General features: G+C 60.5%; 1 protein-coding gene across 5 annotated transcripts in view; it reads right to left on the reverse strand.

Annotated features, from left to right (window-relative positions):
* LOC132207818 (complement C4-like) overlaps nt 1–14,529 on the reverse strand; it is a 343,465-nt gene that overhangs the window by 145,328 nt on the left and 183,608 nt on the right. The window lies entirely within an intron of this gene.

Here is a 14,529-nt window from a genome sequence, read left to right on the forward strand (position 1 = left end):
TCGGGGGCCGGACGCCGTCAGCGCGACAGGGCTGCGGGGGCCGGACCCCGTGAGCGGGTCTGGGCTGCGGGGGCCGGACCCCGTCAGTGGGACAGGGCTGCGGGGGCCGGCCCCCGTCAGTGGGACAGGAATGACGGAGCAAGTCACTGTGAGCGCGACAGGACTGCAGGGGGCAAGTCGCTGTGAGCGCGACAGGGCTGTGGGGGCCAGTCCCTGTGAGCAGGTCTGGGCCGCGGGGGCCAGTCCCTATGAGTGGGACAGGGCTATGGGGGCCAAACCCTGTCCGCGCGACAGGGCTTCGGGGGCCGGACGCCGTCAGCGCGACAGGGCTGCGGGGGCCGGACCCCGTGAGCGGGTCTGGGCTGCGGGGGCCTGCCCCCGTCAGTGGGACAGGGCTGCGGGGGCCGGCCCCCGTCAGTGGGACAGGAATGACGGGGCAAGTCACTGTGAGCGCGACAGGACTGCAGGGGGCAAGTCGCTGTGAGCGCGACAGGGCTGTGGGGGCCAGTCCCTGTGAGCAGGTCAGGGCTGCGGGGCAAGTCGCTGCGAGCACGACAGGACTGGAGGGGGCAAGTCGCTGTGAGCGGGTCAGGGCTGCTGGGGCCAGTCGCTGTGAGCGGGTCAGGGCTGCGGGAGCGAGCCGCTGTGAGCGGGTCAGGGCTGCGGGGCCCAGTCCCTGTGAGCGGGACAGGGCTGGGGGGCCCAGTCCCTGTCAGAGGGACAGCGCTGCAGGGGCAAGCCGCTGTGAGCGGGTCAGGGCTTCGGGGCCCAGGCCGCTGTGAGCGGCTCACGGCTGCGGGGCCCAGTGTACCTGTCAGCGGGTCAGGGCAGCGGGGGCAGGCTGCTGTGAGCGGGTCAAGGCGCAGGGGTCAGGCCGCTGTGAGCGGCACAGGTCTGCAGGGCCCAGGCCGCGGTGAGCGGGTCAGGGCGGCGGGGGCAGGCCGCTGCGAGCGGGTCAGGGCTTCGGGGCCCAGGCCACTGCGAGCGGGTCAGGACTGAGGGGGCAGGCCGCCGTGAGCGGGTCAGGGCGGCGGGGCCCAGGCCGCTGTGAGCAGGTCAGGGCGGCGTGGCCCGGTCCCTGTCAGCGCGACAGGGCTGCGGGGGCCAGTCCGGGAGCGGGTCAGGGCTGCGGGGGACAGTCCCTGTGAGGGGGTCAGGACTGAGGGGGAAAGTCACTGTGAGTGGGTCAGGGCTGCGGGGGCAAGTAACTTTGAGCGGGACAAGGAGGCGGGGCCCAGTCCCTGTCAGCGCGACAGGGCTGCGGGGGCCAGTCTGGGAGCGGGACAGGGCTGCGGGGGGCAATACCTTGTGAGCGGGACAGGGCTGAGGAGCCCAGTCCGCTGTGAGCGGGACAGGACTGCGCGGGCCCGTCCGTGTTAGTGGGTCAGGGCTGCGGGGGTCAGTACGCTGTGAGCGGGTCAGGACTGCAGGGGGCAAGTCGCTGTGAGCGGGTCAGGGCTGCGGGGGCCCGTCCCTATGAGCGGGACACGGCTGCAGGGGGCAATACCTTGTGAGTGGGACAGGGCTGCGGGGCCCAGTACCTGTGGGCGGGACACGGCTGCGGGGGGCAGTCAGCTGTGAGCGGGACAGGACTGCGGCGGGCAAGTCTCTGTGAGCGGGTCAGGGCTGCGGGGGCCAGTCACTGTGAGCGGGACAGGGCTGCGGGGGTCAGAACGCTGTGAGCGGGTCAGGACTGCAGGGGGCAAGTCGCTGTGAGCGGGTCAGGACTGCGGGAAGAAGGCCCTGTGAGTGGGTCAGGGCTCCGCGGGCCAGACCCTGTAAGCGGGACACGGCTGCGGGGGGCAGTACGCTGTGAGCGGGACACGGCTGCGGGGGGCAGTACGCTGTGAGCGGGACAGGGCTGCGGGGGGCAAGTCGCTGTGAGCGGGTCAGGACTGCTGGGGGCCAGGCCCTGTGAGCGGGACACAGCTGCAGGGGGCAATACCTTGTGAGCGGGACAGGGCTGCGGGGCCCAGTCCACTGTGAGCAGGACAGGGCTGCGCGGGCCAGTCCCTGTGGGCGGGACACGGCTGCTGGGGGCAGTAAGCTGTGAGCGGGTCAGGGCTGCGGGGGCCCAATCTGCTGTGAGCGGGACACGGCTGCGGGGGGCAGTACGTTGTGAGTGGGACAGGGCTGCAGGGCCCAGTCCCTGTGAGCGGGTCAGGGCTGTTGGGCCCAGTCCCTGTGAGCGGGTCAGGGCTGCGGGGGCCAGACCCTGTGAGCGGGAAATGTCTGCGGTGGCTAGTCCCTGTGAGCGGGACAGGACTGCGGGGGGCAGTACACTCTAAGCGGGACAGCGCTGCAGGGCCCAGTCCGCTGTGAGCGGGACACGGCTGTCGGGGGCAGTACGCTGTGAGTGGGTCAGGGCTGCGGAGGCCAGTCCCTGTTAGTGGGTCAGGGCTGCGGGGGCCAGTCGCTGTGAGCGGGACAGTGGTCCGGGGCCAGTCCCTGTGAGCGGGACAAGGTTGCAGGGTCAGTACGCTGTGAGCGGGACAGGGCGGCGGGGGCAAGTCGCTTTGAGCAGGACAGGACTGCAGGGTGCAATACGCTGTGAGCGGGACAGGGTAGCGGGGCCCAGTCCCTGTGAGCGGGACAGGGCTGGGTAACCCAGTCCCTGTCAGAGGGACAGGGCTGCAGGGGCAAGCCGCTGTGAGCGGGTCAGGGATTCGGGGCCCAGGCCGCTGTGAGCGGGTCAGGGCTTCGGGGCCCAGGCCGCTGTGAGCGGGTCAGGGCTGCGGGGCCCAGTCCCTGACAGCGGGTCAGGGCGGCGGGGGCAGGCCGCTGTGAGCGGGTCAAGGCGCAGGGGTCAGGCCGCTGTGAGCGGGTCAGGGCTGCGGGGCCCAGGCCGCGGTGAGCGGGTCAGGGCGCAGGGGGCAGGCCGCTGTGAGCGGGTCAGGGCTTCGGGACCCAAGCCACTGCGAGCGGGTCAGGGAGGCGGGGCACAGTCCCTGTCAGCGCGACAGGGCTGCGGGGGCGGGTCAGGGCTGCGGGGGACAGTCCCTGTGAGCGGGTCAGGGCTGCGGGGGCCAGTACCTGTGAGGGGGTCAGGGCTGCGGGGGCAGGTCGCTGCGATCGGCTCAGGGCGGCGGGGGCAGGCCGCTGTGAGCCGGACAGGGCAGCGGGGCCCCGCTCCCTGTGAGCATGACAGGACTGCAGGGGGCAATACGATGTGAGCGGAACAGGGCTGCGGGGGCAGGCCACTGTGAGCGGGTGAGGGCGGCGGGGGAAGGCCGCTGTGAGCGGGACAGGGCTGCGGAGCGCAGTCCCTGTGAGCGGTTCAGGGCTGCAGGGGGCAAGTTGCTGTGAGCGGATCAGGGCTGCGGGACACAGTCCCTGTGAGCGGGTCAGGGCGGCGGGGGCAGGCGGCTACGAGCGGTTCAGGGCGCCGGGGCCCAGTCCCTGCCAGCGGGTCAGGACTGAGTGGGCAGGCCGCTGTGAGCGGGTCAGGACTGCAGGGGGCAATACGCTGTGAGCGGGTCAGGGCTTCGGTGCCCAGGCCACTCTGAGCGGGTCAGGGCGGCGGGGCCCAGTCTCTGCCAGCGGGTCAGGGCGGTGGGGGCAGGCCGCTGCGAGCCTGTCAGGGCGGCGGGGGCAGGCGGCTACGAGCGGGTCAGGGCGCCGGGGCCCAGGCCGCTGCGAGCGGGTCAGGGATTCGGGGCCCAGGCCGCTGTGAGCGGGTCAGGGCGGCGGGGGGCAATACGCTGTGAGCGGGACAGGGCTGCGGGGGCAAGTCGCTTTGAGCGGGACAGGACTGCAGGGGGCAATACGCTGTGAGCGGGCCAGGGCTGCAGGGGGCAAGTCGCTGTGAGCGGGTCAGGGCTGCGGGGCCCAGTCCCTGTGAGCGGGACAGGGCTGCGGGACCCAGTCCCTGTGAGCGGGAAATGTCTGCGGTGGCTAGTCCCTGTGAGCGGGACAGGGCTGCGGGGGGCAGTACGCTGTGAGCGGGACAGGGCTGCGAGGCCCAGTCCGCTGTGAGCGGGACACAGCTGTCGGGGGCAGTACGCTGTGAGCGGGACACAGCTATCGGGGGCAGTACGCTGTGAGCGGGACAGGGCTGCGGGGCCCAGTCCCTGTGAGCGGGTCAGGGCTGTTGGGCCCAGTCCCTATGAGCGGGTCAGGGCTGCGGGAGCCAGACCCTGTGAGCGGGAAACGTCTGCGGGGGGCAGTACGCTGTGAGCGGGTCTGGGCTGCGGTGGCTAGTCCCTGTGAGCGGGACAGGGCTGCGGGGGACAGTACGCTGTGAGCGGGTCAGGGCTGCGGGGCCCAGTCCCTGTGAGCAGATCAGGGCTGTGGGGGCCAGTCCCTGTGAGCGGGACACAGCTGCTGGGGGAGGCAGTACGCTGTGAGCGGGTCAGGGATGCGGGGGCAAGTCCCTGTTAGTGGGTCAGGGCTGCGGGGGCCAGTCCCTGTGAGAGGGACAGGGCTGCGGGGCCCAGCCCCTGTGAGCGGGTCAGGGCTGTTGGGCCCAGCCCCTGTGAGCGGGTCAGGGCTGTTGGGCCCAGTCCCTCTGAGCGGGTCAGGGCTGTGGGGGCCAGACCCTGTGAGCGGGAAACGTCTGTGGTGGCTAGTCCCTGTGAGCGGGACAGGGCTGCAGGGTCCAGTCCGCTGTGAGCAGGATACGGCTGCGGGGGCCAGTCGCTGTGAGCGGGACAGTGCTCCGGGGCCCAGTCCCTGTGAGCGGGTCATAGCTGATGGGGGCAGGACACTGTAAGCGGGACAGCGCTGCAGGGCCCAGTCCCTGTGAGTGGGACAGGGCTGCGGGGGGCAAGTCGCTGTCAGCGGGTCAGGACTGCTGGGGGCCAGTCCCTGTGAGCGGGTCAGGGCTGTGGGGCCCATCCCCGTCAGCGGGACAGGGCTGAGGGGCCCAGTCCCTGTGAGCGGGACAGGGCTGCGAGGCCCAATTCCTGTGAGCGGGTCAGGGCTGCGGGGGCCCGTCCCTGTGAGCGGGACACGGCTGCGGGGGGGCAATACCCTGTGAGCAGGACAGGGCTGCGGGGCCCAGTCTGCTGTGAGCGGGTCAGGGCTGCGGGGCCCAGTCCCTGTGAGCGGGTCAGGGCTGCAGGGCCCAGTCCCTGTGAGCGGGTCAGGGCTGCGGGGGCCAGACCCTGTGAGTGGGAAACGTCTGCGGTGGCTCGTCCCTGTGAGCAGGACAGGGCTGCGGGGGGCAGTACACTGTAATCGGGACAGCGCTGCAGGGCCCAGTCCCTGTGAGCGGGACAGGGCTGCGGGGTCCAGTCCGCTGTGAGCAGGACACGGCTGCGGGGGGCAGTACGGCTGAGGGCCAGTCCCTGTTAGTGGGCCACAGCTACGGGGGGCAGTCCCTGTGAGCGGGACAGGGCTGCAGGGCCCAGTCCCTGTGAGCAGATCAGGGCTGTGGGGGCCAGTCCCTATGAGCGTGCCACGGCTGCGGGAGGCAGTACGCTGTGAGCGGGTCAGGGCTGCGGGGGCAAGTCTCCGTTAGTGGGTCAGGGCTGCGGGGGCCAGTCGCTGTGAGCGGGACAGTGCTCCGGGGCCCAGTCCCTGTGAGCGGGACATGGCTGAGAGGCCCAGTCCGCTGTGAGGGGGACAAGGCTGCAGGGGGCAGTGCGCTGTGAGCGGGTCAGGGCTGCGGGGCCCAGTCCTTGTTAGCGGGTCACGGCTGCGGGGGGCAGTACCTGTGAGCGGGTCAGGGCTGCCGGGGGCAGTACGCTGTGAGCGGGACAGGGCTGCGGGGCCCAGTCCCTGTTAGTGGGTCAGGGCTGCGGGGCCCAGTCCCTGTGAGCGGGACAGGGCTGCGGGGCCCAGACCCTGTAATCGGGACACGGCTGCGGGGGGCAGTAACTGTGAGCGGTTCAGGGCTGCGGGGGGCAGTACGCAGTGAGCGGGACAGGGCTGCGGGGCCCAGTCCCTGTGAGAAGATCAGGGCTGTGGGGGCCAGTACCTGTGAGCGGGACACGGCTGCAGGGGGCAGTACGCTGTGAGCGGGACAGGACTGCGGGGGGTAAGTTGGTGTGAGCGGGACAGGGCAGCGCGGGCCAGTCCCTGTGAGCGGGACACGGCTGCGGGGGGCAGTACGCTGTGAGCGGGTCAGGGCAGCGGGGCCCAGTCCCTGTGAGCGGGTCAGGGCTGTTGGGCCCAGTCCCTGTGAGCGGGACAGGGCTGCGGGGGGCAGTACAATGTGAGCAGGACACGGCTGCCGCGTGCAGTACGCTGTGAGCGGGACAGGACTGCTGAGGGCCAGTCCTTGTTAGTGGGCCACAGCTATGGGGGGCAGTCCCTGTGAGCGGGTGAGGGCTGCTGGGGGCAGTACACTGTGAGCGGGACACGGCTGCCAGGGGCAGTACGCTGCGAGCGGGTCCGGGCTGCGGGGGCCAGTCCCTCTGAGTGGGACAGGGCAGCGGGGCCCAGTCCCTGTGAGCGGGTCAGGGCTACGGGGGGTTGTTCACTGTGAGCGGATCAGGGCTGCGGGGGGTAGTACGCTGTGAGCGGGACAGGACTGTCGGGGGGCAAGTCGCTGTGAGCAGGTCAGGGCTGCGGGGGCCAGCACCTGTCAACGGCTAAGGGCTGCGGGGACAGTCCCTGTGAGCAGGGCAGGGCTGCGGGTCCCAGTCCCTGTGAGCGGGACAGGGGTGCGGGGCCCAGTCCCTGTGAGCGGGACAGGGGTGCGGGGACCAGTCCCTGTGAGCGGGACCGGGCTGCGGGGCCCAGTCCGCTGTGAGCGGGACAGGGCTGCGGGGTCCAGTCCCTGTGAGCGTGTCAGGGCTGCGGGGGCCAGTCCCTGTGAGCGGGTCAGGGCTGTCGGGGCCAGGGCTGCGGGGGCCAGTCCCTGTGAGCGGGTCAGGGCTGCGGGGGCCAGTCCCTGTGAGCGGGACATGGCTGCGGGGGGCAGTACGCTGTGAGCGGGACAGGACTGTGGGAGGGCAAGTCGCTGCGAGCGGGTCAGGACTGCTGGGGCCAGTCCCTATGAGTGGGACACGGCTGCGGGGCCCAGTCCCTGTGAGCGGGTCAGGGCTGCGGGGGGCAAGTTGCTGTGAGTGGGTCAGGGCTGCAGGGGCAGTCCCTGTGAGCAGGGCAGGGCTGCGGGGCCCATTCATCCATTTCCCTCAGTCACTGCATCCCATTTCCCTCAGTCACTGCATCACATTTCCATCAGACACTGCAGCTCATGTCACTCTTTCACTACATCCAATTTCCATCATTCACTGCATCCCATTTCACCCATTCACTGCATCCCATTGCACTCAGTGATGCATCCCATTTCAAGCAGTCACTGCATCACATTTCACTCAGTCACTGCATCACATTGCACTCAGTGACTGCATCGCATTTCACTCAGTCACTGCATCCCATTTCACGCAGTCACTGCATCATAATTCCCTCAGTCAGTGCATCCATGTCCGTGTGTCACTGCATCCCATGTCCGTGTGTCACTGCATCCCATATCCCTCAGTCACTGCATCCCATATCCCTCAGTCAGTGCATCCCATGTCCCTAAGTCACTGCATCCCATGTCCCTAAGTCACTGCATCCCATGTCCCTCAGTCACTGCATCCCATTTCACTCAGTCAGTGCGTCCCTTTTCGGTCAGGCACTGTATCCCATTTCCCTCAGTCACTGCACCCCATGCCCAATCGGACACTGATTCCCTATTAACTCAGAAACTCCTTCCCAGTACCTCTGTCACTGCAACTCATGTCACTCAGTCACTGCATCCATTTCCCTCAGTCACTGCATCCCACGTCCCTCAGTCACTGCATCCCACGTCCCTCAGTCACTGCATCCCATGTCCCTCAGTCACTGCATCTCATTTCACTCAGTCACTGCATCCCATTTCACTCAGCCACTGCATCCTATTTCACTCAGTGACTGCATCACAGTTCACTCAGTGACTGAATCACAGTTTACTCGTGACTGAATCACAGTTTACTCGTGACTGAATGACAGTACACTCAGTGAGTGCATCATATTTCACTCAGTGACAGAATCACATTTCACTCAGTGAGTGAATCACATTTCACTGAGTCACTGCGTCCCATTTGACAGAGTCACTGCATCCCATTTCACACAATCAGTGCATCCCATTTCACACAATCTGTGCATCTCATTTCACTCAGTCACTGCATCCCATTTCACTCAGTCACTGCATCCCATTACCCTCAGTCACTGCATCCCACTTCACTCAGTCACTGCCTCCCACTTCACTCAGTCACTCCCTCCCATTTCAGTCAGTCACTACCTCCCATTTCAGTGAGTCACTACCTCCCATTTGAGTCAGTCACTGCATCTCCTTTCCCTCAGTCACTGCATCACATTTCACTCAGTCTGAGCACCCCATCTCACTCAGTCAGTGCATCCCATTTCCCATAGTCACTGCCTCCCATTTCCCTCAGTCACTGCCTCCCATTTCCCTCAGTCACTGCATCCCATTTCCCTCAGTCACTGCATCCCATTTCCATCAGTCACTGCATCCCATTTCCATCAGTCACTGCATCCCATTTCCATCAGTCACTGCATCCCATTGTCACTCAGTCACTGCATCCCATTTCACTCAGTCACTGCATCCCATTTCACTCAGTCACTGCATCCCATTTAACAGAGAGAGTGAAACCTGTTCAACTGAGACAGTGAATCAATTTCCTTCAGTCACCACACCCTACTCCCCACAGTCACTGCCTCCCAATTCACTCAGTCACTGCATCCCATTGCACTAAGTCACTGCATCCCATTTCACTCAGTCACTGCATCCCATTTCACCCAGTCACTGCATCCCATTTCAGTCAGTCACTACCTCCCATTTCCCTCAGTCACTGCATCCAATTTCCCTCAGTCACTGCATTCCACTTCACTCAGTCACTGCCTCCCACTTCACTCAGTCACTGCCTCCCGTTTCCCTCAGTCACTGCCTCCCGTTTCCCACAGTCACAGCAAACGTTTCCCACAGTCACAGCAAACCAATTCCCACAGTCACAGCATCCCATTTCACTCAGTCACAGCATCCCATTTCTCTCAGTCACAGCATCCCAATACACTCAGTCACAGCATCCCATTACCCTCAGTAACAGCATTCCATTTCCCACAGTCACTGCATCTCCTTTCCCTCAGTCACTGCATCACATTTCACTCCGTCTGAGCACCCCATCTCACTCAGTCAGTGCAACCCATTTCCCATATTCACTGCATGTCCTTTCCTCAGTCACTGCATTCCATTTCCCTCAGTCACTGCATCCCAAATCCTTCAGTCACTGCAACCTTTTCGTACAGTCACTGCAACTCATTTCCCACAGTGACTGCATCCTATTTTACTCAGTCACAGCATCCCATTTCACTCAGGCAGTGCATCCCATTTCACTCAGGCACTGCATCTCATTTCCCACAGTCACTGCATCTCCTTTCCCTCAGTCACTGCATCTCACTTCCCTCAGTCACTGCGTCCCATTACCCTCAGTCACTGCGTCCCATTTCCCACAGTCACTGCATCCCATTTCCCACAGTCACTGCATCCCATTTCATTCAGTCACTGCATCCCATTTCACTCAGTCACTGCATCACATTAAACTCAGTCACTGCCTCCCTTTTCCCACAGTCACTGCAAACTTTTCTCACAGTCACTGCAACCCATTTCCCACAGTCACTGCATCTCATTTCCCACAGTCACTGCATCTCATTTCCCACAGTCACGGCATCTCCTGTCCCTCAGTCACGGCACCTCCTGTCCCTCAGTCACGACACCACCTGTCCCTCAGTCACTGCATCTCATTTCCCTCTGTCACTGCATCTCATTTCCCTCAGTCACTGCATCTCATTTCCCTCAGTCACTGCATCTCATTTCCCTCAGTCACTGCATCTCATTTCGTTCAGTCAGTGCATCCCATTTCCATCAGTCACTGCATCCCATTATCCCTCAGTCACTGCATCCCATTTCACTCAGGCACTGCAGCCCATTTCACTCAGGCAGTGAAGCCTATTTCACTCAGTCACTGCATCCCATTTCCCTCAGTCACTGCAACCCATTTCCCACAGTCACTGCTACCCATTTCCCCCAGTCACTGCAACCTATTTCCCCCAGTCACTGCATCTCCTTTCCCACAGTCACTGCATCGCATTTCATTCAGTCACTGCGTCTCATAACCCTCTGTCCCTGCATTTCATTTCCCTCAGTGACTGCATCCCATTTCACTCAGTCACTGCATCACATTTCACCGAATCTCAGCACCCCATTTCACTCAGTCACTGCATGTCCCTTCCTCAGTCACTGCATCTCATTTCCCTCAGTGACTGCATCACATTTCACTCGGTGACTGCATCACATTTCACTCAGTCACTGCCTCCCACTTCACTCAGTCACAGCTTCCCATTTCACTCAGTCACAGCATCCCATTTCCCACAGTCACAGCATCCCATTTCCCCACAGTCACTGCATCTCATTTCCCTCAGTCACTGCATCTCATTTCCCTCAGTCACTGCATCTCATTTCCCTCAGTCACTGCATCCCATTGAACGGAGACAGTGATTCCTATTCAATTGAGACGGTGAATCAATTTCCATCAGTCACCACACCCTATTCCCCATAGTCACGGCATCACATTTCACTCAGGCACTGCATCCCATTACCCTCAGGCATGACATCCCATTTCACTCGGGCACTGTGGCCCATTTTACTCGGGCACTGCGGCCCATTTCATTCGGGCACTGCGGCCCATTTCACTCGGGCACTGCGGCCCATTTCACTCGGGCACTGCGGCCCATTTCACTCGGTCAGTGCATCCCATTTCCCTCAGTCACTGCATCCCATTTCACTCAGCGACTGCATTCCATTTCACTGAGTGACTGAATCACATTTCACTCAGTCACTGCGACCCAGTTCACACAGTCGCTGCATCCCATTTCACGCAGTCACTGCATCCCATTTCACTCAGCCACTGCATCTCATTTCCGTCAGTTACTGCATCATATTTCCATCAAACAAGGCATCTCATTTCACTCAGTCACTGCATCCCATTTCACTCAGTCACTGCATCCCATTTCCCTCAATCACTGCATCCCATTTCACTCAGTGATGCATCCCATTTCACTCAGAGACTGCATCCCATTTCACTCAGAGACTGCATCCCATTTCACTCAGTCACTGCATCCCATTTCTCTCAGTCACTGCATCCCATTTCCCTCAGTCACTGCATCCCATTTCCATCAGTCACTGTTTCCCGTATCTCACAGGCACTGCATTCAATTTCCTACACTCACTGCTTCCCATTTCCCATAGTCACAGCATCTCCTTTCCCTCAGTCTCTGCATCGCATTTCACTCACTCAATGCTTCCCATGTCCCTCAGTCACTGCATCCCATGTCCCTCACTCACTGCACCCCATTTCCCTCATTCACTGCATCCCATTTCCCTCAGTCACTGCATCCCATTTCCATCAGTCACTGCATCCCATTTCCATCAGTCACTGCATCCCATTGTCACTCAGTCACTGCATCCCATTTCACTCAGTCACTGCATCCCATTTCACTCAGTCACTGCATCCCATTTAACAGAGAGAGTGAAACCTGTTCAACTGAGACAGTGAATCAATTTCCTTCAGTCACCACACCCTACTCCCCACAGTCACTGCCTCCCAATTCACTCAGTCACTGCATCCCATTGCACTAAGTCACTGCATCCCATTTCACTCAGTCACTGCATCCCATTTCACCCAGTCACTGCATCCCATTTCAGTCAGTCACTACCTCCCATTTCCCTCAGTCACTGCATCCAATTTCCCTCAGTCACTGCATTCCACTTCACTCAGTCACTGCCTCCCACTTCACTCAGTCACTGCCTCCCGTTTCCCTCAGTCACTGCCTCCCGTTTCCCACAGTCACAGCAAACGTTTCCCACAGTCACAGCAAACCAATTCCCACAGTCACAGCATCCCATTTCACTCAGTCACAGCATCCCATTTCTCTCAGTCACAGCATCCCAATACACTCAGTCACAGCATCCCATTACCCTCAGTAACAGCATTCCATTTCCCACAGTCACTGCATCTCCTTTCCCTCAGTCACTGCATCACATTTCACTCCGTCTGAGCACCCCATCTCACTCAGTCAGTGCAACCCATTTCCCATATTCACTGCATGTCCTTTCCTCAGTCACTGCATTCCATTTCCCTCAGTCACTGCATCCCAAATCCTTCAGTCACTGCAACCTTTTCGTACAGTCACTGCAACTCATTTCCCACAGTGACTGCATCCTATTTTACTCAGTCACAGCATCCCATTTCACTCAGGCAGTGCATCCCATTTCACTCAGGCACTGCATCTCATTTCCCACAGTCACTGCATCTCCTTTCCCTCAGTCACTGCATCTCACTTCCCTCAGTCACTGCGTCCCATTACCCTCAGTCACTGCGTCCCATTTCCCACAGTCACTGCATCCCATTTCCCACAGTCACTGCATCCCATTTCATTCAGTCACTGCATCCCATTTCACTCAGTCACTGCATCACATTAAACTCAGTCACTGCCTCCCTTTTCCCACAGTCACTGCAAACTTTTCTCACAGTCACTGCAACCCATTTCCCACAGTCACTGCATCTCATTTCCCACAGTCACTGCATCTCATTTCCCACAGTCACGGCATCTCCTGTCCCTCAGTCACGGCACCTCCTGTCCCTCAGTCACGACACCACCTGTCCCTCAGTCACTGCATCTCATTTCCCTCTGTCACTGCATCTCATTTCCCTCAGTCACTGCATCTCATTTCCCTCAGTCACTGCATCTCATTTCCCTCAGTCACTGCATCTCATTTCGTTCAGTCAGTGCATCCCATTTCCATCAGTCACTGCATCCCATTATCCCTCAGTCACTGCATCCCATTTCACTCAGGCACTGCAGCCCATTTCACTCAGGCAGTGAAGCCTATTTCACTCAGTCACTGCATCCCATTTCCCTCAGTCACTGCAACCCATTTCCCACAGTCACTGCTACCCATTTCCCCCAGTCACTGCAACCTATTTCCCCCAGTCACTGCATCTCCTTTCCCACAGTCACTGCATCGCATTTCATTCAGTCACTGCGTCTCATAACCCTCTGTCCCTGCATTTCATTTCCCTCAGTGACTGCATCCCATTTCACTCAGTCACTGCATCACATTTCACCGAATCTCAGCACCCCATTTCACTCAGTCACTGCATGTCCCTTCCTCAGTCACTGCATCTCATTTCCCTCAGTGACTGCATCACATTTCACTCGGTGACTGCATCACATTTCACTCAGTCACTGCCTCCCACTTCACTCAGTCACAGCTTCCCATTTCACTCAGTCACAGCATCCCATTTCCCACAGTCACAGCATCCCATTTCCCCACAGTCACAGCATCCCATTTCCCCACAGTCACTGCATCTCATTTCCCTCAGTCACTGCATCTCATTTCCCTCAGTCACTGCATCTCATTTCCCTCAGTCACTGCATCCCATTGAACGGAGACAGTGATTCCTATTCAATTGAGACGGTGAATCAATTTCCATCAGTCACCACACCCTATTCCCCATAGTCACGGCATCACATTTCACTCAGGCACTGCATCCCATTACCCTCAGGCATGACATCCCATTTCACTCGGGCACTGTGGCCCATTTTACTCGGGCACTGCGGCCCATTTCATTCGGGCACTGCGGCCCATTTCACTCGGGCACTGCGGCCCATTTCACTCGGGCACTGCGGCCCATTTCACTCGGTCAGTGCATCCCATTTCCCTCAGTCACTGCATCCCATTTCACTCAGCGACTGCATTCCATTTCACTGAGTGACTGAATCACATTTCACTCAGTCACTGCGACCCAGTTCACACAGTCGCTGCATCCCATTTCACGCAGTCACTGCATCCCATTTCACTCAGCCACTGCATCTCATTTCCGTCAGTTACTGCATCATATTTCCATCAAACAAGGCATCTCATTTCACTCAGTCACTGCATCCCATTTCACTCAGTCACTGCATCCCATTTCCCTCAATCACTGCATCCCATTTCACTCAGTGATGCATCCCATTTCACTCAGAGACTGCATCCCATTTCACTCAGAGACTGCATCCCATTTCACTCAGTCACTGCATCCCATTTCTCTCAGTCACTGCATCCCATTTCCCTCAGTCACTGCATCCCATTTCCATCAGTCACTGTTTCCCGTATCTCACAGGCACTGCATTCAATTTCCTACACTCACTGCTTCCCATTTCCCATAGTCACAGCATCTCCTTTCCCTCAGTCTCTGCATCGCATTTCACTCACTCAATGCTTCCCATGTCCCTCAGTCACTGCATCCCATGTCCCTCACTCACTGCACCCCATTTCCCTCATTCACTGCATCTCATTTCACTCAATCACTGCTTCTCACTTCACTCAATCACTGCATCCCATTTCCCTCAGTCACTGCATCTCATTTCACTCAGGCACTGTATCCCATTTCCCTCACTCACTGCACCCCAAGTCCGCTCGGGCACTGCATCCCCATGAACTCAGTCACTCCTTCCCAGTACCTCAGTCACTGCGTCCCATTTCCATCAGGTACT

The sequence above is a fragment of the Stegostoma tigrinum genome, unplaced genomic scaffold (assembly GCF_030684315.1).
Source record: "Stegostoma tigrinum isolate sSteTig4 unplaced genomic scaffold, sSteTig4.hap1 scaffold_167, whole genome shotgun sequence".
Classification (NCBI taxonomy): Eukaryota; Metazoa; Chordata; class Chondrichthyes; order Orectolobiformes; family Stegostomatidae; genus Stegostoma; species Stegostoma tigrinum.